Source organism: Macaca mulatta, chromosome 16, assembly GCF_049350105.2.
Source record: "Macaca mulatta isolate MMU2019108-1 chromosome 16, T2T-MMU8v2.0, whole genome shotgun sequence".
NCBI lineage: Eukaryota > Metazoa > Chordata > Mammalia > Primates > Cercopithecidae > Macaca > Macaca mulatta.
The window spans coordinates 68,854,225-68,878,696 of NC_133421.1; the positions used below are offsets into that span (position 1 = coordinate 68,854,225).

Here is a 24,472-nt window from a genome sequence, read left to right on the forward strand (position 1 = left end):
CTAAGGGTTATTTTTAACTTTTCTTTTTATTTTTAACCTAAAAGAACACTGCAATCGTTCTTTTTCAGTAGACAATCAAAACCACACCACAAATTCCAACTTTTTAAAAATTTATAAAAATGGGCCAGGCGTGGTGGTTCACGCCTGTAATCCCAGCACTTCAGGAGGCTGAGGCAGGTGGATCACCTGAGGTCAGGAGTTCAAGACCAGCCTGGCCAAAATAGTGAAACCCCATTTCCACTAAAATTACAAAAAATTAGCTGGTTGTGGTGGCATGCGCCTGTAGTCCCAGCTACTCGGGAGGCTGAAGCAGGAGAATCACTTGAACCCAGGAGGTAGAGACTGCAGTGAGCTGAGATTGGGCCACCACACTCCAGCCTGGGCAACAGAGCAAGACTCCATCTCAAAAAAGAAAGAAAGAAAGAAAAAAACTTTATAAAAATGTATTAGGGCTGGGCACAGTGGCTCACGTCTGTAATTCCAGCACTTTGGGAGACTGAGGTGGGAAGATCACTTGAGGACAAGAGTTCAAGACCACCCTGGGCAATACAGTGAGACCCTGTTTCTACAAAAAAAAAATTTTAATTAGCCACACATTGTGGTGTGAACCTGTAGTCCCAGCTACTCAGGGGGCTGAGGTGGGAGGATCACTTCAGCCCAGGAGGTCGAGGCTGCAGTGAGCTGTGATCAAGCCACTGCACTCCAAGTCTGGGTGACAGAACGAGACCCTATTTCAAACAAAACAAAACACAACTTATTAGGAATCTAGGCCTAGTAATCTGAACTTTTATTCTCCTAACAAGTGTTGAAATTGCAAACTAAAACACTACCAACCATTTGGGACACCAACTCTTTTAGACTGACTACATTAGGAAGACTACAGAGTCTTACAAAGAGCCATGCTGTTTTACCTTTTTTTTTTTTTTTTTTTTTTTGAGACAGAGTCTCACTCTGTAGCCCAAGCTGGAATGCAGTGTCACAATCTCAGCTCACTGCAACCTCCGACTCCAGGGCTCTAGTGATTCTTGTGCCTCAGCCTCCCAAGTAGCTGGCACTACAGATGCACGCCACTATGCCTGGCTAATATTTTCTGTTTTAGTAGAGATGGGTTTTCACCATGTTGCCCAGGGTAGTCTCAAACTCCTGAGCTCAGGCGATCTACCCACCTCAGCCTCCCAAAGTGCTGGGATTACAGGAGTGAGCCACTGCACCCAGCCTGTTTCACTTTTTTATAAGCAATATTGCATTAAACCTTTAATAATGAAGAAAACAAGTCATAGTAATGAAAATAAAATATATATTTTAATAAATACTGCTCAATCTGGTAACATCATTTTAAACTAAATCTGCTAAGACATTAAACTTTAAATCAATTGATACCTCCCAGCTTTTCAAGAAATTAAAAGTACGTTCTTGACAGTTTCCAAAGCAACTATTCCTTAAGATGATCTGCAAAGGAGATAAACATGCCTGTATAATGATGTATTTGATCATAATCAAGCAAGTTGTCACTGCAACTAAAATAAGTAAAAACAGTTTCAACAAATGATAACTGCAGACAACTAAGAAGTTCCCTCTAATCACAGTTTTCACAAGTCTCCTTGCTTCATCAGGAAGGAATAGCCCATTATTTGGTTTTAAATCAAAATATCAATTTTCTGGTTCCCTTCTAGTCTTAAAGTGTAAGGCATTAGGATATGAGAGTCCCACAATTACCTAAATCAAAAGACTAAAGACTTCAGTCTTTTGGTCTAGCCTAAATGAATTCGGTGCGCGGAATGATATAACTTGAATGTTAACCTAACAAAAAGTTACTTTGCCTTTTCAAGGTAAAATTTAAATTCTAATTCAATAATAAAATTTAATGTTGCAGAGCTCTAACATGTAATTTGTCAAATTGTACAGTAAGTATTACGTTTCTCTCACTAGACTGTGAAGTCCTTGAAGATAAGAACTGAGTTTTGTTTATCTCTTACACCTGATACTTAACATGACAGCCAAATACTAGGGAACAATTAGGTGCTAAAATTGTGTGGCAGTGCTGAACAAGTTCTAGAACAAGATGGTGGTGGTGATAGTAGTACAACATTGTTAATGTACTTAATGCCACTGAACTGTATACTTTTTTTTTAAGAGAAGGGGGTCTCACTATGTTGCCAGGCTGCCTTTAAACTCCTGGGCTCAAGGAGCCCAAGCCTCGGCCTCTTGACCAGCTGAAACTACAGGCGCCACATCACTACACTTGGCTTGGACTATATACTTCCAATAGTTAAAGTAATAAATTTTATGTTACATGCATTTTACCACAATAAAAATAATAAAAACAAAAATTGTATGGCAAAGTCTATCCAAGAAAAAAAGGAGAAAAATGGAATAGCAAGGGACGGGAGTATGCTTTCCAAAGACAAAAAAAAAAAAAAAGGACTTAAGAGTGGGTATTTCAGGAATGAAAAAAAGCAAAAATCAACAAATGATTTTTAAAAATTAAAAACAGCTATTAATCCTGAAAGTCTGCCTTTTGTGTTTTGTTTGAGATGGAGTCTTGGTCTGTCACCCAGGCTAGAGCATAGTGGTGCCATCGTGGTTTACTGCAAACTCCGCCTCCCAGATTCAAGGGATTCTCCCACCTCAGCCTCCGGAGTAGCTGGAATTACAGGCACACACCACCACATCTGGCTAATTTTTGCATTTTTAGTAGAGACGGGGGCGGTCTCACCATGTTGGCCAGGCTGATCTCGAACTCCTGACCTCAAGTGATCCGCCCGCCTCAGCCTCCCAAAGTGCTGAGATTACAGGTTTGAGCCACCTGGCCCAGCCTGAAAGTCTGTCCTCAATTAACCTCCAAACACCTGCTACTTGGCATTTTAATTTCTACTGTAACACTTAACATTTTAAGTTACTTTAAAGGTATTAATTGCAAAGTACTTCTAAATTACTAAATCATAAATATCCAAATACTGAGATTAACTCAAACCTCATTATATTATAGAACACCAATGTACAGCCGAGTATCGATTCTTTTACTCTACAGGTCTATACAATTTAATGATACAAGAATAAACCAGGCGCAGTGGCTCATGTCTGTAATTCCAGCACTTTGGGAGGCTGAACTGGGAGCACTGCTGGAGGCCAGGAAGTTGGACATCAACTTGGGCAACATAGCAAGCAAGACCTTGTCTCTACAAAAAAATTAGTGGGTGTGGTGGTGTGTACCTATAGTCCTAGTCCTACAGTCCTAGCTACTCTGGAGGCTAAGGCAGGAGGATCACTTCAGCCCAGGGGTTCAAGACGGCTATGAGCTGACTGAGCCACTGCATTTAGGACTGGGTAACAAATCAAGAGTGTGTCTCAAAAACAAAACAAAACAAAACAAAAAAAACAAAAAACTTCATCCTAACAATAACTGTGTACTACCTTTTTAAAGTAATTAAACCTTTAGTTTGTTTGTTTTAAATTTTACTTTAAGTTCTGGGATACATGTGCAGAACATGCAGGTTTGTTGCATAGGTATACATGTGCCATGGTGGTTTGCTGCACCTATGAACCCGTCATCTAGATTTTTTTTTTTTGAGATGGAGTCTGGCTCTGTCGCCCAGGCCGAAGTGCAGTGGTACGATCTCGGCTCACTGCAACCTCCGCTTCCCGGTTCAAGCGATTCTCCTGCCTCAACCTCCTGAGTAGCTGGGATTATAGGCACCCGCCACCACACCTGGCTAATTTTTTTGTATTTTTAGTAGAGATGGGGTTTCACCCTGTTGGCCAGGCTGGTCTTGAACTGACCTCATGATCCACCCGTCTTGGCCTCCCAAAGTGCTAGTATTACAGGCGTGACCCACTGCGCCCGGCCTTGTCTAGGTTTTAAGTCCCATATGCATTAGGTATTTGTCCTAATGCTCTCCCTCCCCTTGCCCCCCACCCCGACAGGCCCCAGTGTGTAATGTTCCCCTCTCTGTGTCCGTGTGTTCTCATTGTTCAACTCCCACTTACGAGTGAGAACATGGGGTTATTTATTTTGAGACAAGAGTCTGACTCTCGCCCAGGCTGGAGTGCAGTGGCGACATGTTGGCTTACTACAACCTCTGCCTCGTAGGTTCAAGCAATTCTCCTGCCTCGGCTTCCTGAGGACCTGGGATCTCAGGCGTGTACCACCACACCTAGCTAATTTTTGTATTTTTAGTAGAGATGGAGTTTCTCCATGTTGACCAGTCAGGTCTCAAACTCCTGACCTCGAGTGATCTGCCTGCCTTGGTCTCCCAAAGTGCTGGAATTACAGGTGTAAACCACCATGCCCAGCCTAGTTCTATGAATTTTAACATATTTATAGATTCTTGTAACTTCGAAGTCTTGTCTGACACTCCTTCTCTGTGCTCCTTTAGCTTTATGTTCATACCTTTGTTATGGTACCTGTACTGTGATTCCCTGTTTACTTATCTCCTCTACCATAAAGCATGTTCTTTAAGTCCAGGAACTCTTTCTTCTTCTATATACTCTATATAAGAACATTTTCTAGTACATTAGTGAATATTACATGTTGATTTAGAATAACTAAGGGTCTCCCTGTCACCCAGGCAGTGGCGCAATCACAGCTCACTGCAGCTTCTACTTCCTAGGCTCAATTGATTCTACCACCTCAGCCCCCCAGGTAACCGGGACTACAGGCATGTACTAGCACGCCTGGCTAATTTTTGTTTGTTTAATGTGGTTTTGTTTTGTTCTTGGTAGAGACAGGGTTCTGCCATGTTGCCTATGTAAATAAAATGAGAAGAGGCTGGTTCATACAAGACAGTTTATATTTTATTCAAGTTAATCAAGGTAAAGACTCAGATCTTTCACATTCTTACTCTTGCCCACTCCCTTCTCTCCATTTTTCTCCATTTCTTTTTTTTTCTTTAACAGCCTGTGTTGCCCAGGCTGTTTTCAAACTTGGGCCCAAGCAGTCCTGCTGCCTCAGCCTCCAGAATAGCTGGGATTACAGGCACACAGTCTTTCAAAGGTGATTTGCACTGTTAAAATTATGACCAATAAGGACATTTTTTTGTAAAATGCTTTTTTTGAGACATTTTATTAGACTGACCTCATAGGTAGAACTTAAAAAAATTTTTTTTTTTTTTTTTACAATTTTTGTAACCTCTTTAATCTTACCTCTAGATATGTTATCTAGTTTAATAGTCTGGTCATAGGTGAGGAAAGGTTGAGCAAGCAATGTCTTTAATTTTTTAGTGCATTGTGGCCCCCTTTATTAAAATATACTACTAACACAAATAATACTAATGTAAAATGGATATTGTTAAAAGTTTAGGCTACACTGTAACAAGTAAAAAAACGAAAGAAAGCCCTCCTTTCTCCTGTTTCATTTCTTAGAAGTAACCATTGTTTCCAATTTGTTACGTTTCAGTTTTTTAGTAAAGTTTTAAAATATACATGCTGTTTGGAAGAAGTGCTTTAGAAATACTGAATATGAGTTTATTGTAATTAGTAACTTCTGTGATTACTTTTAGATAGACAGACTTTATTTTTTCAAGTAGTTTTAGGTTTACAGCAAAGTTGAGCTGAAAGCATAGACACAGCCTCCTGCACATTTATTATAATACATTTGCTACAATAGGTGAACCAACACTGACACATCATTATCAGCCAAAGTCCATAGTACATTAAGGTCCACTCTTGGTGTACCTACCATCATCATGATATGGTGTACATATCATCATCTATGAGTTTTGCCAAATGTATAGAGATATTTATCTACCATTACAGTATCACAGAGAATAATTTCACTGCTCAAAAAAATCCACAGTATCCACCTGTTCATCCCTTTACTTTCTTCCCCTCAAACTCCTGGCAACCACTGATCTTTTTACTGTTTCCACGGTTTTGCCTTTTCCAGGATGTCATATATTTGCAATCATTATGTAGCCTTTTCCAATTGGCTTCTTTCACATATTCCTGAATATGTATCCAAGGTTCTTCCATGTCTTTTCCTGGCTTGATAGCTCATTTCTTTTTAGGGCTGAATAATATTCCATTGGTATATCACAGTTTACTTATCCATTCACCTACTGAAGGATATATGGACTGCTGTGGAGTTTTGGCAATTACAAATAAAGAATGCTATAAACATCCATGTTCTTGGTTTTTGTGTAGACTTAAGTTTTCTGGTTAAGTACTAAGTAGTATGACTGCCGGACTGAATGCTAAAAAATAGGTTTAGGTTTGTAAGAACCGCCAAACTGTTCTGTCTTCTCTTTCTTTTGACGGTGTCTTTTGCAGAGCAGTTTTAAATTTTAATAAAATCTAACTTATCATTTCTTTCTTTCATGGGTGTGCCTTTGGTTTTCCATCTGAAAAGTTATCACCAACCCCAGTGACACCTAGTATTTTGTTTACTTTTATTTGGTGTTCCTGTCATTGTGATGAGACTACATTTATGTTGGGAGTAGGTGGAAAATATTTTGCGCTTCACTACCAGGGATTAGTGATTGCTGTTAATATTTCACTTTGGTGGGAGTTGATGGTGTTTATGTTTTTATGTTAACATTAAAGAAACCAATTAGCCTTATTTTAATAGGGTAGCTTTAATTCAGCTTAAATCTGCAAATTTGTGGAATTTTAGACCAAGAAATGACATGAGTGTCTAGTTCAAGTTCTTCATTTTACAAAGGAAGGTACAAAGAATGAGAAATATGACATGATCTGCATGAGGTCATACAGTGAATTATTAATGAAGACAGGACTTAGAATTGCTTATAACCATGTTAAAGAACTAAGATAAAAGATGTACTGGTAATTTTTTCTTGTATAACAAACACTTTTGATGATAGGGGTTTCTTATTCTTTTTCACTTGGTGTTGTGGCTCCTAATTTTTTTTTTTTTTTTTTGAGACGGAGTCTTGCTCTGTCACCCAGGCTGGAGTGCAGTGGCCGGATCTCAGCTCACTGCAAGCTCCGCCTCCCGGGTTTACGCCGTTCTCCTGCCTCAGCCTCCCGAGTAGCTGGGACTACAGGCGCCCGCCACCTCGCCCGGCTAGTTTTTTTGTATTTTTTAGTAGAGACGGGGTTTCACCGTGTTAGCCGGGATCGTCTCTCGATCTCCTGGCCTCGTGATCCGCCCGTCTCGGCCTCCCAAAGTGCTGGGATTACAGGCTTGAGCCACCGCGCCTGGCCATGGCTCCTAATTTTTAAGAGGGCAAGTTTTAAAACAGTGAAAAATATAAAAAGTTTTTATACTTTTCCAATGTTGCGGCTAATTGATAGCTTTATTAAGGCAAATCAAATAAATGTTGAGAAGTACACAATTAAATAAGTTATTATTTGTAGAGCATTTCTTTTCAGGGTTTTATTTTTGTTGTTGTTGTTTGATTTTTTTTTTTTTTTGAGACGGAGTCTTGCTCTGTTCTCAGGCTAGAGTGCAGTGGCGCGATCTTAGCTCACTGCAACCTCCACCTCCTGGGTTCAAGCGATTCTCCTGCTTCAGCCTCCCGAGTAACTGGGACTACAGGCGTGCGCCACCACATCCAGCTAATTTTTTGTATTTTCAGTAGAGAAGGAGTTTCACCATGTTAGCCAGGATGAGCTTGATCTCCTGACCTTGTGATCCACCTGCCTCAGTCTCCCAAAGTGCTGGGATTACAGGCATGAGCCACCGTGCCCAGCCTTTTTTTTTTTTTTTTTTTAAGACAGAGTCTTACTCTGTCGCCCAGGTTGGAGTGTTATGGTGCAATCTCAGCTCACTGCAACTTCCACCTCCTGAGTAGCTGGGACTACAGGTGTGCACCACCACGCCAGACCAATTTTTTTTTTGTATTTTATTTATTTTTTTGAGACAGAGTCTTGCTCTGTCGCCCAGGCTGGAGTGAAGTGGCATGATCTCGGCTCACTGCAACCTTCACCTCCTGGTTCAAGCAATTCTCATGCCTCAGCCTCCCAAGTAGCTGGGATTACAGGTGTGCGCCACCACACCCAGCTAATTTTTTGTATTTTTAGTAGAGACGGGGTTTCACCATGTTGGCCAGATTGGTCTCAAACTCCTGACCTCAGGTGATCTGCCTGCCTCAGCCTCCCAAAGTGCTGGGATTACAGGTGTGAGCCACCACACATGGCCCATGATAATTGTATTATAGTTAGCATACGGATACTCTAGTAGGGAATATAGGTGAGTGGTATACCAAATTCTCTGTACTATCTTTGTAACTATTCTACAAATCTAAAATTACTTTAAAATAAAACAAAAAACAGGCCAGGTGCAGTGGCTCACGCCTGTAATCCCACCACTTTGGGAGGCTAAGGCGGGTGGATCACCTGAGGTCAGGAGTTCATGACAGCCTGGCCAACATGGTGAAACCCCATCTCTACAAAAAAACAAAAATTAGCTGGGCATGATGGCGAGCGCCTGTAATCAAATCGCTTGAACCCGGAAGGCAGAGGTTGCAGTGAGCCAAGATTGCCCCATTGCACTCCAGTCTTAGGGACAGAGTGAGATTCCGTCTCAAAAAAAAACTAACAAAAACAAAAAGTAAAACAAAAAACCTTCTAGTTATGGAAAAATCTCCAAGACATACAATTAAGAGGAAAAAATCAAACCGCTAGAAAATGTGCTTGCATGCTATCCTTTGGGAAAGTTAAGAGTGCACAATGCTTAGTATATTATCCATATATATATAGTATATTTATGGATTCTGTGAAAGAACCACCATGCAATTGGAAATAGTGGGGTTGTCTCTGAGGTTCACTTAAGTAAGTGGTTTTCTTTTCACTCTGAATGCTTTTGTCCCTTTTTTTTTTTTTTTTTTTTTTTCAGACGGAGTCTCTGTCACCCAGGCTGGAGTGCAATGGTGCCATCTTGGCTCACTGCAACCTCCCTCTCCCGGGTTCAAATAATTCTCCCACCTTAGCCTCCCTAGTTGGGATTACAGGCACCTGCCATCATGCCCAGCTAATTTTTGTATTTTAGTAGAGACGGGGTTTCACCATGTTGGCCAGGCTGGTCTTGAACTCCTGACCTCAGGTGATTCGCCCACCTCAGCCTCCCAAAGTGCTGGGATTATAGGCGTGAGCCACTGCGCCCAGTTGCCTTTTGTTCCTTTTGAAATGTTATACTAGAAAAACAGAAAGAGGAAGGAGGAAAAATGTGATTTCAAACCCCCAGGGCATAACTATAGTAATAATCGTAGTAAAGATGACAATGATAGTAGTGGTGATATTTTATTTCTTGCCTCCCAACCCACCTCCCCACCAAAATTGAGTCATTCTGACAAACATAGACTTATCAGGGTCATTCTTTCTAAAAACAGTATGGCATCTGATTATCTGAAGGCCTCAAAAGGATCTAAAAGGTATTTTTTGCTGCTGTACCTTCCCTTTAAAACCTCACTTAGATCTCTGAATTTCCTTTAGATGTAGATGATCATATAATATATCATACAAACCACTTTGAGATAAAATGGGTATTAAGGCTGGGTACAGTGGCTCACACCTATAACCCAGCACTTTGGGAAGCCAAGGTGGGAGGATCTCTTGAGCCCAGGAGTTCAAGATCAGCCAGGAAAACACAGTGACACCCTATCTTCATAAATTAAAAAAAAATTTTTTTTTTTTAAATTTTTAATCATGGTGTACACCTGTAGTCTCAGCTATTCAAGAGCCTGAGTGGGGAGGAGGATCCCTTGAGTCTAGGAGTTGGAGGCTGCAGTAAACTATGATCTTGCCACTTCAGTCCAGCCTGGGTGACACAGCAAGACCCTGTCTTAGAAAAAAAACAAAAAAAGAAAAAACAAAAGATGCTAACAGTAATTATTCCAAAATAAAAGGTATAAACTAAAACTCATGCTTATCCTGGCAAAAATTCATAGGTCCTACATTATAGCATTTCTAAAATTTAGTTTTATTGACTGCTTATAGGTACGAGCTGAGGGAGGTAAAAAATAAAGTTTAAATTTAAAAAAATGACTGCTTGGAACACTTATTTCATTATCTAAATCAACTATTCCTTTCTGAATACTATAGGCTTTCAAAGTTGAAATATAGTTTTTCATTTATTTTGATCAGGAATATAAGTTCAAAAGGGTCAGACTGGAAGCAATCTAGCTTTTCTTAAAAAAAAAAAAAGTATTAGATTTTAAATTATATGCACACACCCAATTGACTTTCCTTCAACTGCCTCCACTCTTAAAAAAAACTTCAACTTGTGGTAGGTCTAATGGCCAATGAATACAACCTGGCTGACCTGCCCTGCATGTCATTAAAACACACAGTACCTCTAGCTCCTTACAGGTCAAGGATTCTACTTCCAAACACAGGACAAATGTGGAAACTTCTCTTATAAATTTGGTTGTGGTGATCATTTAAAGTATCAATAAAGACAGGAATTGCCTTAAATTCATCCAGATAAATGAAATCTTATTATTTGCTAACTGGTGCTGATTCTGACGTCTACATAATCCCACAGCTGTACCCTTTACATGATTAAACTATATAGAAATGAGTAGAGAGAAATTAGAGCTGGAGGAGAAGGAATTATTGCCGGGTGCAGTGGCTCACGCCTGTAATCCCAGCACTTTGGGAGGCCGAGGCAGGTGGATCACCTGAGGTCGGGAATTCAAGACCAGCCTGACCAACATGGAGTAAACCCCATCTCTACTAAAAATACAAAATTAGCTAGGGTGGTGGCACATGCCTGTAATCCCAACTACTCGGAAGGCTGAGGCAGGAGAATCGCTTGAACGCGGGAGGCAGAGGTTGCAGTGAGCCGAGAGTGCACCATTGCACTCCAGCCCGGGCAAAAAGAGCGAAACTCTGTCTCAAAAAAAAAAAAGAAGGAATTATTAGGACAAGTCAAAGATCACAATCAAGAGCCTATAATCTCAAAAAGCAAAACACAATACTGAAACTCTAAAGAGCTGTTCTTATCCTCTTCCCTCTTCCTATAACTATTAAAATTTAATACAACTTCAGTCAGGTGCAGTGGCTCATGCCTGTAATCCCTGCACTTTGGGAGGCCAAGGCAGGTGGACCACAAGGTCAGGAGTTCAAGACCAGCCTAGCCAAGATGGTGAAACCCCGTCTCTACTAAAAACACAAACATTAGCCAGGTGTGGTGGCGGGCACCTGTAATCCCAGCTGCTCGCGAGGCTGAAGCAGAGAATTGCTTGAACCTGAGAGGCAGAGGATGCAGTGAGCCGAGATCGCGCCACTGCACTCCAGCCTGGTGACAGAGCAAGACTCCATCTCAAAAAATAATAATTAATACAAATTCTTTGAAAAACATTTTTAAATGAATAATATTACTCAAAGCTCAAAGTTGGTGGATCCTAGCTGGGCATGGTGGCTCACACTTGTAATCCTAGCACTTTGGAAGGCAGGAAGATCACTAGAGGCCAGGAGTTCAAGACCACAAAAGAAGACCCCGTCTCTACAAACAATACAAAAAATTAAATTAACTGAATGTGGTGGTACACACCTGTAGTCCCAGCTACTCGGGAGGCTGCAATGGGAGGATCGCCTGAGTCCAAGAGGTCAAGAGTGCAGTAAGCAGTGATCGCACCACTGTACTGCATCCTGGGCAAATTTCCACTTTTGTCCTGTGTTTGGAAGTAGAATCCTTGACCTGTAAGAAATCCTGTCTCAATAAATAAATGTATGTATGCGCCTTTAAAAATGGAATTTAAAAAGAAAATGTCCCGGGAGAAAAAGCCTATCCAAAAAGAAATGCACATCCTGGGGATTATTGGTGTCATTTCACTAGTATACTTAAAATTTATTTCAATTTACGGCCAGATGCGATGGCTCATGCCTGTAATCCCAGCAATTTGGGAGGCTGAGGTGGGTGAATCATCTGAAGTCAACAGTTCAAGACCTGCCTGGCCAACATGGTGAAACCCTGTCTCTACCAAAAATACAAAAATTGGCCAGGTGTGGTGGCAGGCACCTGCAGTCCCAGCTACTAGGGAGGCTGAGGCAGGAGAAGTGCTTGAACCCGGTAGATGGAGGTTGTGGTAAGCCAAGATTACACCACTGAACTCTGGCCTGGGCAACAGAGTGAGACACTGTCTCAAAAGAGAAAAAAATTATTTCTATTTACAAGGTAGACAGAAACACCATTGTGATCAATTCCTAATGAACCTAATTCTTCACTGTTGTTTCCATAATCATATCGTCTGATTTACAACAGTTTCCAGTATATTATTATAACAAACAAAGCTCTCTGAAGTCAGAGACACCAGAAATCAAGTCACTACCATTTGCTAGTTGTATAACCTTGGGCAAATTCCCAAACCTCTCTCTAGGCCCGTTTCCCCCGCTGTAAAATCCAGATTATTACACTATAGCATTGTTACATACGTTGTGAGGTTTAAAGAGGTACAAAGTAATAGATTATTATTTTAAAATACTGCTGAGGCCAGTCAATGACCCAGAGGAATAAACTTCACTTAATACATAAATTTAATTCTATGTTAATTGGTAGGAAAGATAATTGGCCAGCAATCTCAACAAGTAACTAAGAACCTGAAAACACATCACACTGGGTCAAGGGTGCAGAAATATCACACACTCATCTAAAAATACATGTACACCTGTTTGACACATCAAATTATTCTGGATAATGTGATTAGGACAAGAAATAACTGTTTTCCCAAAAAAGCACTATGCTGAAAAATAAAATTTATTTTTTTAAAAATTTTATTTATTTATTTTTGAGACAGTGTCTCACTCTGTTGCCCAGGCTGGAGTGCAGTGGGGCGATGTTGGCTCACTGCAACCTCCGCCTCCCAGGTTTAACAAATTCTCATGCCTCAGTATCCCAAGTAGCTGGGATTACCGGTACCAGCCACCGTGCCCAGCTAATTTTTGTAATTTTTTTTTGAGACAGAGTCTTGGTCTGTTGCCCAGGCTGGAGTGCAGTGGCATGATCTTGGCTCACTGCAACCTCTGCCTCCCGGGTTCAAGTGATTCTCCTGCCTCAGCCTTACTGGGATTACAGGCACGTGCCACCACACCTAACTAATTTTTGTATTTTTAGTAGAGACGGGGTTTCACCATGTTGGCCAGGCTGGTCTTGAACTCCTGACCTCAAGTTATCTGCCCTCCTTGGCCTCCCAAAGTGCTGGATTACAGGTGTAAACCACCACGCCCGGCCTAATTTTTATATTTTTTAGTAGCAGACGGGATTTCACCATGTTGGCCAGGCTGGTCTTGAGCTCCTGACCTCAAGTGATCCGCCCACCTCGACCTCCTAAAGTGCTGTGATTACAGACATGAGCCACTGCACCCAGCCAGAAAAACTAACTTTTAGCCAGGAGGAGTGGCACATGCCTATAGTCCCAACTACTCAACAGACTGAGGTGGAAGAATTGCTTCAGTTCAAGTGTAGCCTGGGAAACACAGCAAGACCCTGCCTCTATTAAAAAAAAAAAAAAAGGCCAGGCACGTTGGCTCATGCCTGTAATCCCAACACTTTGGGAGGCTGAGGTGGGCGCGGATAATCTGAGGTCAGGAGTTTGGGACCAGTCTGACCAACATGGTGAACGCCATCTCTATTAAAAACACAAAAAATCAGCCAGGCGTAGTGGCGGGCGCCTGTAGTCCCAGTTACTCGGGAGGCTGAGGCAGGAGAATGATGTGAACCTGGGAGGCAGAGCTTGCAGTGAGCCAAGATGGAGTCACTGCACTCCAGCCTGGGTGACAGAGACAACTCAAAAAAAAAAAAAAAAAAAAAAAAAAAGGCGCCTGTAATCCCAGCAGGAGGATCATGAGGTCAGGAGATAGAGACCATCCTAGCTAACATGGTGAAATCCCATCTCTACTAATAATACAAAAAAATTAGCCAGGCATGGTGGCACATACCTGTAGTCCCAGCTACTCGGAAGGCTGAGGCAGGAGAATGGCATGAACCTGGGAGGTGGAGCTTGCAGTGAGCTGAGATGGAGTCACTGCACTCCAGCCTGGGCGACAGAGCAAGACTCCGTCTCCACAAAAAAAAAAAAAAAAAAAAAAAGTTTAAGGAAAAAAAAAAAGTGAGATACCACCAACTAGTTTGGAGAGTTACTTGGATTAGACAAATATCTTCAAAATGTCTTGGCACCAGACCTGACATGTAATCTAGCTGGCAACAAACAGTAGCTGATATTATCCTCACCATATATCACAGTAGTCAACTTTTATAAAGGTGTAATGATCAAGGATAAGCTTATAGTACCCTAACTTGGGAGTATCCAGTAGAAATTCCATTCTCCTCTCCAATCTATTATTTTACTGGAACAAATGAACAAAATGGACTTTTGTCTTGTTTTCTTATGCTTTTATGATAACACAATAACAATCAGGTACTCACTAATGTTTGGAAAATGGAATGGGATTATCTGCTAGACCCACAGACAGTGAAAAGACAAGCAAGAAGTCATAAATGACCAATCAAACCACTGGTTTATAACCAATTAAACCAATGGTGGTAAGTCATTTGTTTTTTTGTTTGTTTTTAAGACAGTCTCATTCTGTCACCCAGGCTGGAGTGAGTGGCACAATCCTGACTCACAACAACCTCTGCCTCCTGGGTTCATGCAATTCTCCTGCCTCAGCAGCCTCCCCTCCGCAGTAGGTGGGACTACAAGTATGCACCACTATGCTCAGCTAATTTTTGTATTTTTAGTAAAGACAGGGTTTTGCCATGTTGGCCAGGCTGGTCACAAACTCCTGACCTCAGGTTATCCATCCACCTTGGCTCCCAAAGTGCTGGGATTACAGGCATAAGCCACCATGCCTGACAACTATTGGTTTTTTTTTTTTTTTTTTTTTTTTTTTTTTTTTGAGATGGAGTTTTGCTCTGTTGCCCAGGCTGGACTGCAGTGGCCGGATCTCAGCTCACTGCAAGCTCCGCCTCCCGGGTTTACACCATTCTCCTGCCTCAGCCTCCCGAGCAGCTGGGACTACAGGCACCCGCCACCTCGCCCGGCTAGATTTTTTTGTATTTTTTAGTAGAGACGGGGTTTCACCGTGTTAGCCAGGATGGTCTCGATCTCCTGACCTCGTGATCCGCCCGTCTCGGCCTCCCAAAGTGCTGGGATTACAGGCTTGAGCCACCGCGCCCGGCCCAACTATTGGTTTTTAATACTGAGATGTTTCTGAAACAAAAATTATAATCTTTAATAAGCATACCAACTATTTCCTACCAGTTTATTAACTGGTACAAAATGCTGTCATGTATTAAAGTAGTACAATGTTTTACATACTGGAGATAATACCAACATTCTACATACCACAATGTATATATCACAGTATATATACCTTGAAGAGAGGCCAATCTATATACCACAGTAAACAGAATACTATACAAGAAATCAGCCAGGCTCGATGGCATGCACCTGTAGTCTCAGCTACTAGGGAGGCACAGGTGGGAGGATGGTGTGAGCCCAGGAGTTCAAGTCCAGCCTGGGCAATGTAACAAAATTCCACCTCTTTTATTTAAAAAGAAAAGAACAAAAGAAGTCAAAAGATCGAAGTTCAAACTTCAGCTCTGCACTAGGCAAAATAATTTATCCAGGCCTCAGTTTCTTCATCTTCAAAACAGGATTAGTACCTATTCTATTTACTTCACTGAATTATTAAAAGAACCAGAAAAGAACATTATATAAAAGGCATTTATTAAACCATAAAGTATACAACTATACCATATTACCATTCTCATAACCAGGTCAGATTATCTTTGTAACATCCTGGTGCCTCAGTTCCTTAACTTCCTTTCCTAAAATGATCTTGTTCTCCATTCTGCCTTAACCATGTACTCTCATAATCATTAGTAATCTCAACCCTTCTATTAATATAACTGTTATTTCAAACATCGTATTCTACAACCACCACCTTCTATCTTTCTAGCTCATTCCCTCCAGTACTCCCACTCTAACAAGTCTTAAATCCCATTAGAATCTACAATCCATTGATCCTACCAATTTTTCATCCTCTCACTACCTACACTGCTGCCACCACCCGCACTCCCAAAAGTCCTCATTCATCTCCTTACTAAGCTTAAAATCACATGGTCCAGCTGGGCACAGTGGCCCACACCTGTAATCTCAGCACTTTGGGAGGCCGAGGTGGATGGATCGCCTAAGGTCAGGAGCTCGCGACCAGCCTGGCCAACATAGTGAAACCCTGTCCCTATTAAAAATACAAAAATTAGCCGGGCATGGTGGCAGGCGCCTGTAATCCCAGCTACTTGGGAGGCTGAGGCAGGAGAATCATTTGAACCTGGGAGGCGGAGGTTGCAGTGAGCCAAGACCGCACCACTGCATACCAGCCTGGGCAACAGGAGCGAAACTTCATCTCAAAAAAAAAGAAATCACATGGTCCATTATTGTAATCACTCCTCATATACGCCCTCTACCCATTTGCTCCTATTCACATTAACTCCGGTTAAGAGAGACTGGTTATCAGCACTTTAACTATATGGGTATAGCACATCTAACAAACTATAGCTGAATTAATCTTCCTATAAGTAAGAGGGCTTTGACTGTCTATCCCTCAGCTTAAGCACCTTAAATAGTTAGTGCATTCCTGCTTATAGTATTAAAATAAAATTTATCTTTGCAGCCCTAGTCTCCACTTTTTCCCTATGCCCAATCATTAATTCATTGTCCTAAAAAAACAAATTCTGCTTGTTCTACTTCTTTACTTTTGTCCTGGCTATTTTTTCCAACTGAGTGTACTTCCATTCACTTGAAGGTTGCAATCCCAACCTTCAAGATCCAGCTTAAATGCTAACTTCTTCATAAAAGTATGCCCAGGCCAGCACGGTGGCTCACACCTGTAATCTCAGCACTTTGGGAGGCCAAGGCAGGCAGATCACTGGAGGTGGGAGTTCAAGACCAGCCTGACCTACATGGTGAAACCCCATCTCTACTAAAAATACAAAAATTAGTCAGGCGTGGTGGTGGGCGCCTGTAATCCCAGCTACTTGTGAGGGTGAGCCATGAGAACTGCTTGAACCCAGGAGGTGGAGGTTGCGGTGAGCTGAGATCACGCCACTGCATTCCAGCCTGGGCAACAGAGCAAGACTCTGTCTGAAAAACATAACATAACATAACATAACATCACATCACATCACATCACATCACATCACATCACATCATATCCAATCATCCCACTTTAAGGGTTCTCTCCTTAGAGTTTTGCATTTATTAGCTATACTGTTTTTCTGATAATCATGCTGGTCTTATGAATAATAAACTAAACTTTATTACTTATGTTTATCTCTCCAACTAATATGAAAACTCCTTGAAAAACAAAAACAGGCCGGGCGCGGTGGCTCAAGCCTGTAATCCCAGCACTTTGGGAGGCCAAGACGGGCGGATCACGAGGTCAGGAGATCGAGACCATCCTGGCTAACACGGTGAAACCCCGTCTCTACTAAAAATACAAAAAAAAACCTAGCCGGACAAGGTGGCGGGCGCCTGTAGTCCCAGCTACTCGGGAGGCTGAGGCAGGAGAATGGTGTAAACCTGGGAGGCGGAGCTTGCAGTGAGCTGAGATCCGGCCACTGCACTCCAGCCTAGGCGACAGAGCGAGACTCTGTCTCAAAAAAAAAAAAAAAAAAAAACAAAAAAGAAAAACAAAAACACTTCTTAACCAACTACCCGCACAGTAACACTTAAATTACAATAAGTACTTCTTAGTACAACCACTATTCAAACACTGTTTTATTTAAGTTTTCAAAAATTAAGTCTATATTCTAGAAACTATTCTCAAAGTAAATATAACCCTTGTTATTGCTTGCACAGATGATACCCTAGTACAAATATTAAACCAATTAAATTTTCGACCACTTTTGCCCTTTCTTTAAAGATTCCTCATAATTTTACTCATAGCTCTCTATTCATAGCAACAAGGGAAATCACTGACACTACAGCATACAATCCACAAGCATTAGCTTAATTTCTTTTTCTGTTATGTTTTGTATTGTTTTGAGACGGAGTCTCACTCTGTTGCCCAGGCTGTAGTGCAATAGTGCAGGATCGGCTCACTGCAACCTCCGCCTCCCAGGTTCAAGAGATTCTCCTGCGTCAGCCTCCCGAGTAGCAAGGACTACAGGAGCACACCACCACACCCAGCTAATTTTTTGTATTTTTAGTAGAGATGGGGTTTCGCCATTTTGGCCAGGCTGGTCTCGAACTCCCGACCTCGGGTGATCCACCTGCCTCAGCCTCCCAAAATGCTGGGATTACAGGCGTGAACCACTGCGCCCAACCTACCTTTACTTCTATAGTCAAGACCTACAGTGTCAAAATAATTTCTTGATTTTGATCAGCACTGCCTACAGAAAGGATGAAAAATTAAGCTCCTCTTTTCTCATTAACTCTGGAAGAATAATGTTAGGGGAGCTATAAGAGAGGTACTGACTTTTCCAACAATGTCATTATTAAAACGTCAGAAAACTCTATGACTTTTTTCTATTACAACTTTAAACCTGTAAAGCTATTCTGTGTTTCAATTCTATGAAACACTAAGATGAACTGGAATTCCTCTTTGAAATCAATGTAATTGCCAAAGAGTGGCAAGGATGACAACAAATAATTGGAACTTCATGAGATGAGACCAAATGCGTATTACAAAGACACTTTCTGGTTGCTTGAGTGACATGCACACAGGAACTATCGTACCTCAAAACTATGATAAAAAGAATTAAAGTAAATGGCAGGATACTTCTGTTTTGCTCACTAACAATTTTAATTCCTTACTATCTATAGGGCTTACTAAATAACAGAGTCATGTGCTACTAATCTGTGTACAATGTCAGAATAACTTTAGCTGCTTTTTCTTCCTAAATTAGGAATAAAATACTAAACATATTTGTTTAAATTCCAAAGAAATCATTTGGTATAAAAAATGACCATACAGCATATAGCTTCTTTCAGCCTGGGCATATTTAACTTTTTGCATTGACTAATACAATATGCATTAAGCACATTTGCTTAGACTTCCACAGTTAAATGGACAATTCACTTTTTATAAGTGGAAAATCATTACAACATCTTCTGGTATTCACTGCAATATCAAATCAATGACTTCTTTCAGTATTAGTGGTGGTCATCTGTAATTCCTTGGGTAATTACCATGAATCTGCTTTCATTTAATGCTAAATGGCAATGCTAATATGAAAAGAAAATTAATGCCAGACATACAAGCAAAAGTACTAAGTTGTTTCAGGGAAGGAATTTTAACAGAACTCATGAACTGGAATCCACTTCGAAGCTAGAAACCATTTTCATTAATAAAATACTAGAAACTAAGTCACAAGAGCAAAAATGAAACCTTTACATAGGTTTCTGATTCATAATTAAGATCTCACGAACTTCTGCTACTTCTTTTCAGAAAATGGTCATCTTGGCCAGGTGCAGTGGCACATGCCTGTAATCTCAGCACTTTTGGGGGGCCGAGATGGTAGGATAGCTTGAGCTCAGGAGTTGAGACCAGCCTGGGTGACATGGCGAAACCCCATCTCTACAAAAATGCAAAAAAATTAGCAGGGCTTGGTGATACACCTGTAGCTCCAGCTACTCAGAAGGCTGAGGTGGGAGAATCACTTGAAGCTGGGAGGTCGAGGCTGCTGGGAGCCATGATCACGTCACTGCACTCCAGCCTGAGTGACAGAGTGAGACCTTGTGTCAAAAAAAAAATTTTTTTTCATTTTAAAAAATTAAATTAAAAAAATCTTGACCACATTAAAAAAACAGACTGTCAGCTGGGTGCAGTGGTGCATGCCTGTAATCCCAGCACTTTGGGAGGCTGAGGTGGGAGGATTGCTTGAGCCCAGGAGTTCAATATCGGCCTGGGCAACAAGTTGAAACCCTGTCTCTAAAAAAAATACAGAGCTTAGCCAGTCATGGTGATACATTCCTGTAGTCTCAGCTACTCGGGAGGCTGAAGTGGGAGGACTGCTTGAGCCCAGGAGGTGGAGACTGCAGTGAGCCAAGATCCCACAACTGTACTCCAGCCTGGGCAAAAGAGCCAGACACTGTCTCCAAAAAAAAAGAAAAGAAAAACAGACTGTCCTTTAAAAAATTTTTATCATGTACCCAGATAAACAGAAATCACATGGAAATGTATCTCAATTATGAAGCAGCACAATTGCGATAGCTTATTATATATGTGTCTTAAAATAATTTTAGCTGGGCGCGGTGGCTCATGCCTATAATCCCAGCACTTTGGGAGGCCGAGGTGGGTGGATCACGAGGTCAGGAGATCGAGACCAGCCTGACCAACATGGTGAAACCCCAACTCTACTAAAAAATACAAAAAATTAGCCGGGCGTGGTGGCGGGCGCCTGTAGTGCCAGCTACTCGGGAGGCTGAGGCAGGAAAATGGCGTGAACCCGGGAGGCGGAGCTTGCAGTGAGCTAAGATCGTGCTACTGCACTCCAGCCTCGGCGACAGAGCGAGACTCCGTCTCCAAAAAAAAAAAAAAAAAAAGAATAAAAATTTAAGTCACAAATTTTAGCTTTGGTTATACAATTTATCATAAAGACATAAGAAAATGTGATGAAAGAATCCCTTTGCAGTACTCTAATGAGAACTGCGTTACATGCATAGAAGAAAAGGAAAGGTACAACAGGAATACTTGTTTTTCTATCATTCTGACTGTACTGTAAGAGACCTGAAATAACACTCAGTCTAATACTGTATTTGTCCAGATCTGTTTCTTCCTGCCTCCCATGCCTACTTTGAAAACAAATAATGAAATATATCATCACATGAAGCCCTCTTCCCAACCCCAATCTTTCCTAATTACAACTTAAGTCTCTCTCTGCGATGTTATTCCTTGATATGTCCCACATTTTAAAAGTGATTATATACCATTTACCCTTCAAATCACCTCCAGGGAAACTTCTCTTACGCTGACTTTACTTTGGTCACTCTTGATCTCCTGAGAATATATTAACCAATGTCAGTATCATTTTGCATTTGCTAATAATCATGTCAATTCAGCATCAGTATTTTGAAACTGGTACAACAGCCCTGATTCTAATCCTTTTCACTTATCATACTATGAGACAGGAAAGAGTAATGATTTTACACAAGTTTCAGTATCCCAAGCCAAACTGACATTACTTTAAATAGCTTGTGGCATTTCTTCCAGATTACAGGGAGACATAGGAAAAACCATTTAAAACACTTGTCCATGTGTCATATCTGGCACATCTGCATTACAATGCCAACTATATTACATACAGAAAATATACTAATACCCTTCTGTGACCTAAATATCTTAAAACTATGAACCTCTTCACTTAACAGTCTCAACTAAGAATTTCCTGAGGGTCACATACTGGTTACATATGGAAACCCAAAGAGGAATCCTACAAACATACTGCATAAATGTAATACATGACTAGCTTATTGCTATTTACCATTATGATTACTTACACAGATTACAGAAAGTTCTTGGGCAATTTCTGTATTTTTATTATGACCTTTAAGATAGTATGTCTTGTTTCTCTTATCAACTTATCACTCACTGATCTATTCCTGTAGTTACTTTTCACTATAAATAAAATGCAGAGGGCCGGGCGCAGTGGCTCACACCTGTAATCCCAGCACTTTGGGAGGCTGAGGTGGGTGGATCACCTGAGGCTGGGAGTTTGAGACCAGCCTGACCAACATGGTGAAACCCTGTCTCTACTAAAAAATACATAAAAAACAGCTGGACGTGGTGGGACATGCCTGTAATCCCAGCTACTCAGGAGGCTGAGGCAGGAGAATCGCTTGAACCCGGGAGGCGGAGGTTGAGGTGAACCGAGATGGTGCCATTGCACTCCAGCATGGGCAACAAGAGCGAAACTCCGTCTCAAAACAAAAAAAAGAAAAGAAATAAAATGCAGAGAACACTCAGAACACAAATCATCAGTCCTCTGCAGGTACATACGCTAAAGATCATTTCCTCACCAGCATTCAGCTGCATCACCAATAATAGCTGCGCAACCATAAAATGCTAAGCACTGTATCTTAACGGCACCGTATGGCTAGTTATACATCACTGTACAAACAAAACTTTCTTTAATGAACCTGTAATCCAAAGTGTTGATTATCTTAAGTTATATATTTTCCATTAGTTTGTGTAACACTTCAATCTGTGAACAAATATATCTTAATCTGGTAAATGCCGGCAGAAGTAACATCTCATTCAGAAATTGAGGTCAGATTCTTAAAGGAGTAGTTAAAGCTCTTAAAACATTTGTAAAAATAAACACATCAGCTTAGATTACAAAGATTACCAAAGATTTAAAAAAACAACACTTTAAAGGCTAGACAAAAGAATGTCTAAACTAAAACAGTTAACAATATATCCTCTATGACACAACGTAATTTATCATTGTTGAATGCCCCCCTAGAAGCCATTGGGAGACCAGAAAGAAACAGATCTGGACAAAACCAAACAGAATAAAAACTGCAATTGTATCACCTTTCTAAAAGCTCCCTTATTCTTCGTCACCTATAAGTTTATCCTCCACATTTGATGACTCAATTACAGCTATATAAAATGTGTAATTGTCAGCAGCAGACAAAATGGTCACGAGGACAAGTTCAAGAGTCCAAAAGTCAGTATGAATTTAGGCTCTGCCATTTAACAGATGTATGTAATTGGCTAAGTTACCTAATTCTCTGTGCCTCAGCTGAAAACGGCAGTAAAAACAGTACCTACCTCGTAAGGGTTATATAGTGAAGACTATGAGATAAGACACATAAAGCCTGTGGAATAGGACCTGTTCGTTATTATAATAAAGTTACAAATTAAAAAAAGTTAGGTTCCTGATAATGATTAATCTCTATATTCATGAGTGCTTCAAGTGGAATACCACCGTTAACCGTAACTTTTCACTATATATACAAAATACCTTTGAAACTTAGGTATTCATGCCAGGTGTGGAGGCTCACGCCTGTAATACCAGTACTTTGGGAGGCCGAAGCGGGCGGATCACGAGGTCAGCAGATCAGGACCATCCTGGCTAACATGGTGAAACCCTGTCTCTTAAAAATAAAAAAAAAAAAAAACAGCTGGGTGTGGTGGCGAGCGCCTGTAGTCCCAACTACTCAGGAGGGCAAGACAGGGGAATCGCTTGAACCCGGGAGGCGGAGGTTGCAGTGAGCCAAGATCGCGCCACTGCACTCCAGCTTGGGTGACAGAGCGAGACTCGGACTCAAAAAAAAAAAAAGAAACGTAGGTATTCACAAATTGTAATACTCAGCCCAACTCCCTGACTCCATAATAATTTCAAGAGACATCAAACTCTCTAAAATTTGCACTTGATAAACTGGTAGAGAGTGAAGCTCTACAGCTTTAAATCATCCTGCCAAATTAAAGGCAAAGAAAATAACAGTCATCTCGAACTTACCAGAGAAGATGAACAGAAAAATTTCCAGTGCTACAAGATCTGTTGAAAGCAACAAGATCTATCCATTGTGTTTGGAAACTTACTATGATTTGTTTTCAAGTATAGTCAGTGGCTTCACCCAAAACCTTTTAAGGAGGCCACGTTTAATTTTGAATAACCTGAAGCCGAAAATGTTTCAGATACATTATTCACAGGAGAATCCTATTACATTACATTCTCTCACCAATAACTTTGAATCAAAAGACATCATTAAGTGAAAGACAATCTGTATTTTTCCCTTTATTAAAACACACAGAAAAATACCACTTCATTTTTAAATAAAAGTACTTTAAATGAATGTTATAAATTAACATAATTTATAAAAGTTTTAACATCTTCCAACTGTCTAAAAAGGTTTCCATTCCCAATACCTTATTTACCCAAAATGCTAGGACATCTGAATTTTAAAAACCAACATTTTCGGCCGGGTGCGGTGGCTCACACCTGCAGTCCCAGCACTTTGGGAGGCCGAGGCAGGCGGATGACGAGGTCAGGAGTTCGAGACCAGCCTGGCCAAGACGGTGAAACCCCATCTCTACTAAAAATACAAAAATAAGCCGGGTGTGGTGACAGGCGCCTGTAGTCTCAGCTGCTCGGCAGTCTGAGTCAGAAGAATCGCTTGAACCCGGGAGGGGAAGGTTGCAGTAAGCCGAGATGGTGCCACTGCACTCCAGCCTGGGCGACAGAGTGAGATTCCGTCTCAAAAACAAACAAACAAAAAAAACCCCAACATCTTCCTGGCTGACCCAACTTAACGGGTTGGTTCTTTCAACATAGAAGCAGAAAATGAACTATACATATCATCTTCAAAGGACTACCATGAAACCAAAATCAGGTTTTGCAATACCCAACTAAAGCATCAAAAGAGAGGGTCATCTTACTTAGAAACTGAGTATTGAAAAAGTAGAGGCTAACCCCCTCAATTTTTTTCAGGAAACAGCATTCACACTCTGCTATCCACAATTTTCAAAATCTTCATTAAAGGCCCCGAAAATCCTGTTTGTTAAGCCTGCTGGAATTCTGTGGTTGACAGTCATCTTTCCTCAAAATTTAATTGTCCAT

At 41.0% G+C, this 24,472-nt stretch overlaps 1 protein-coding gene and 3 long non-coding RNA genes across 37 annotated transcripts in view; 1 reads left to right on the plus strand and 3 right to left on the minus strand.

Annotated features, from left to right (window-relative positions):
- GPATCH8 (G-patch domain containing 8) overlaps positions 1 to 24,472 on the minus strand; it is a 107,386-nt gene that overhangs the window by 81,301 nt on the left and 1,613 nt on the right. For 6 of the 33 annotated variants that reach the window (XM_077971913.1, XM_077971919.1, XM_077971918.1 and 3 more), the window contains exon 2: positions 11,453 to 11,599. The exons of the other annotated variants lie outside the window; for them this stretch is intronic. The gene's annotated coding sequence lies outside the window, so the exon portion shown is untranslated. The remainder of the gene's footprint in view (positions 1 to 11,452; positions 11,600 to 24,472) is intronic. 33 annotated transcript variants of the gene reach the window in all.
- On the minus strand, positions 19 to 14,008 carry LOC144335762 (uncharacterized). 2 transcript variants are annotated; one of them, XR_013406912.1, is made up of 4 exons: positions 13,618 to 14,008; positions 3,270 to 3,660; positions 1,381 to 2,627; positions 19 to 144 (listed from the first exon to the last, which is right to left on the minus strand). It is a non-coding gene; the product is annotated as an uncharacterized LOC144335762 (long non-coding RNA). The 2 variants fall into 2 exon arrangements; XR_013406913.1 differs by having other exon boundaries at positions 19 to 158; positions 1,389 to 2,627; positions 13,618 to 14,006.
- On the plus strand, positions 5,098 to 12,032 carry LOC144335765 (uncharacterized). The gene is made up of 2 exons (XR_013406916.1): positions 5,098 to 7,139; positions 11,809 to 12,032. It is a non-coding gene; the product is annotated as an uncharacterized LOC144335765 (long non-coding RNA).
- Positions 14,448 to 23,199, minus strand: LOC144335766 (uncharacterized). Its single transcript, XR_013406917.1, has 4 exons — positions 22,977 to 23,199; positions 19,405 to 21,630; positions 16,670 to 16,803; positions 14,448 to 14,668 (listed from the first exon to the last, which is right to left on the minus strand). It is a non-coding gene; the product is annotated as an uncharacterized LOC144335766 (long non-coding RNA).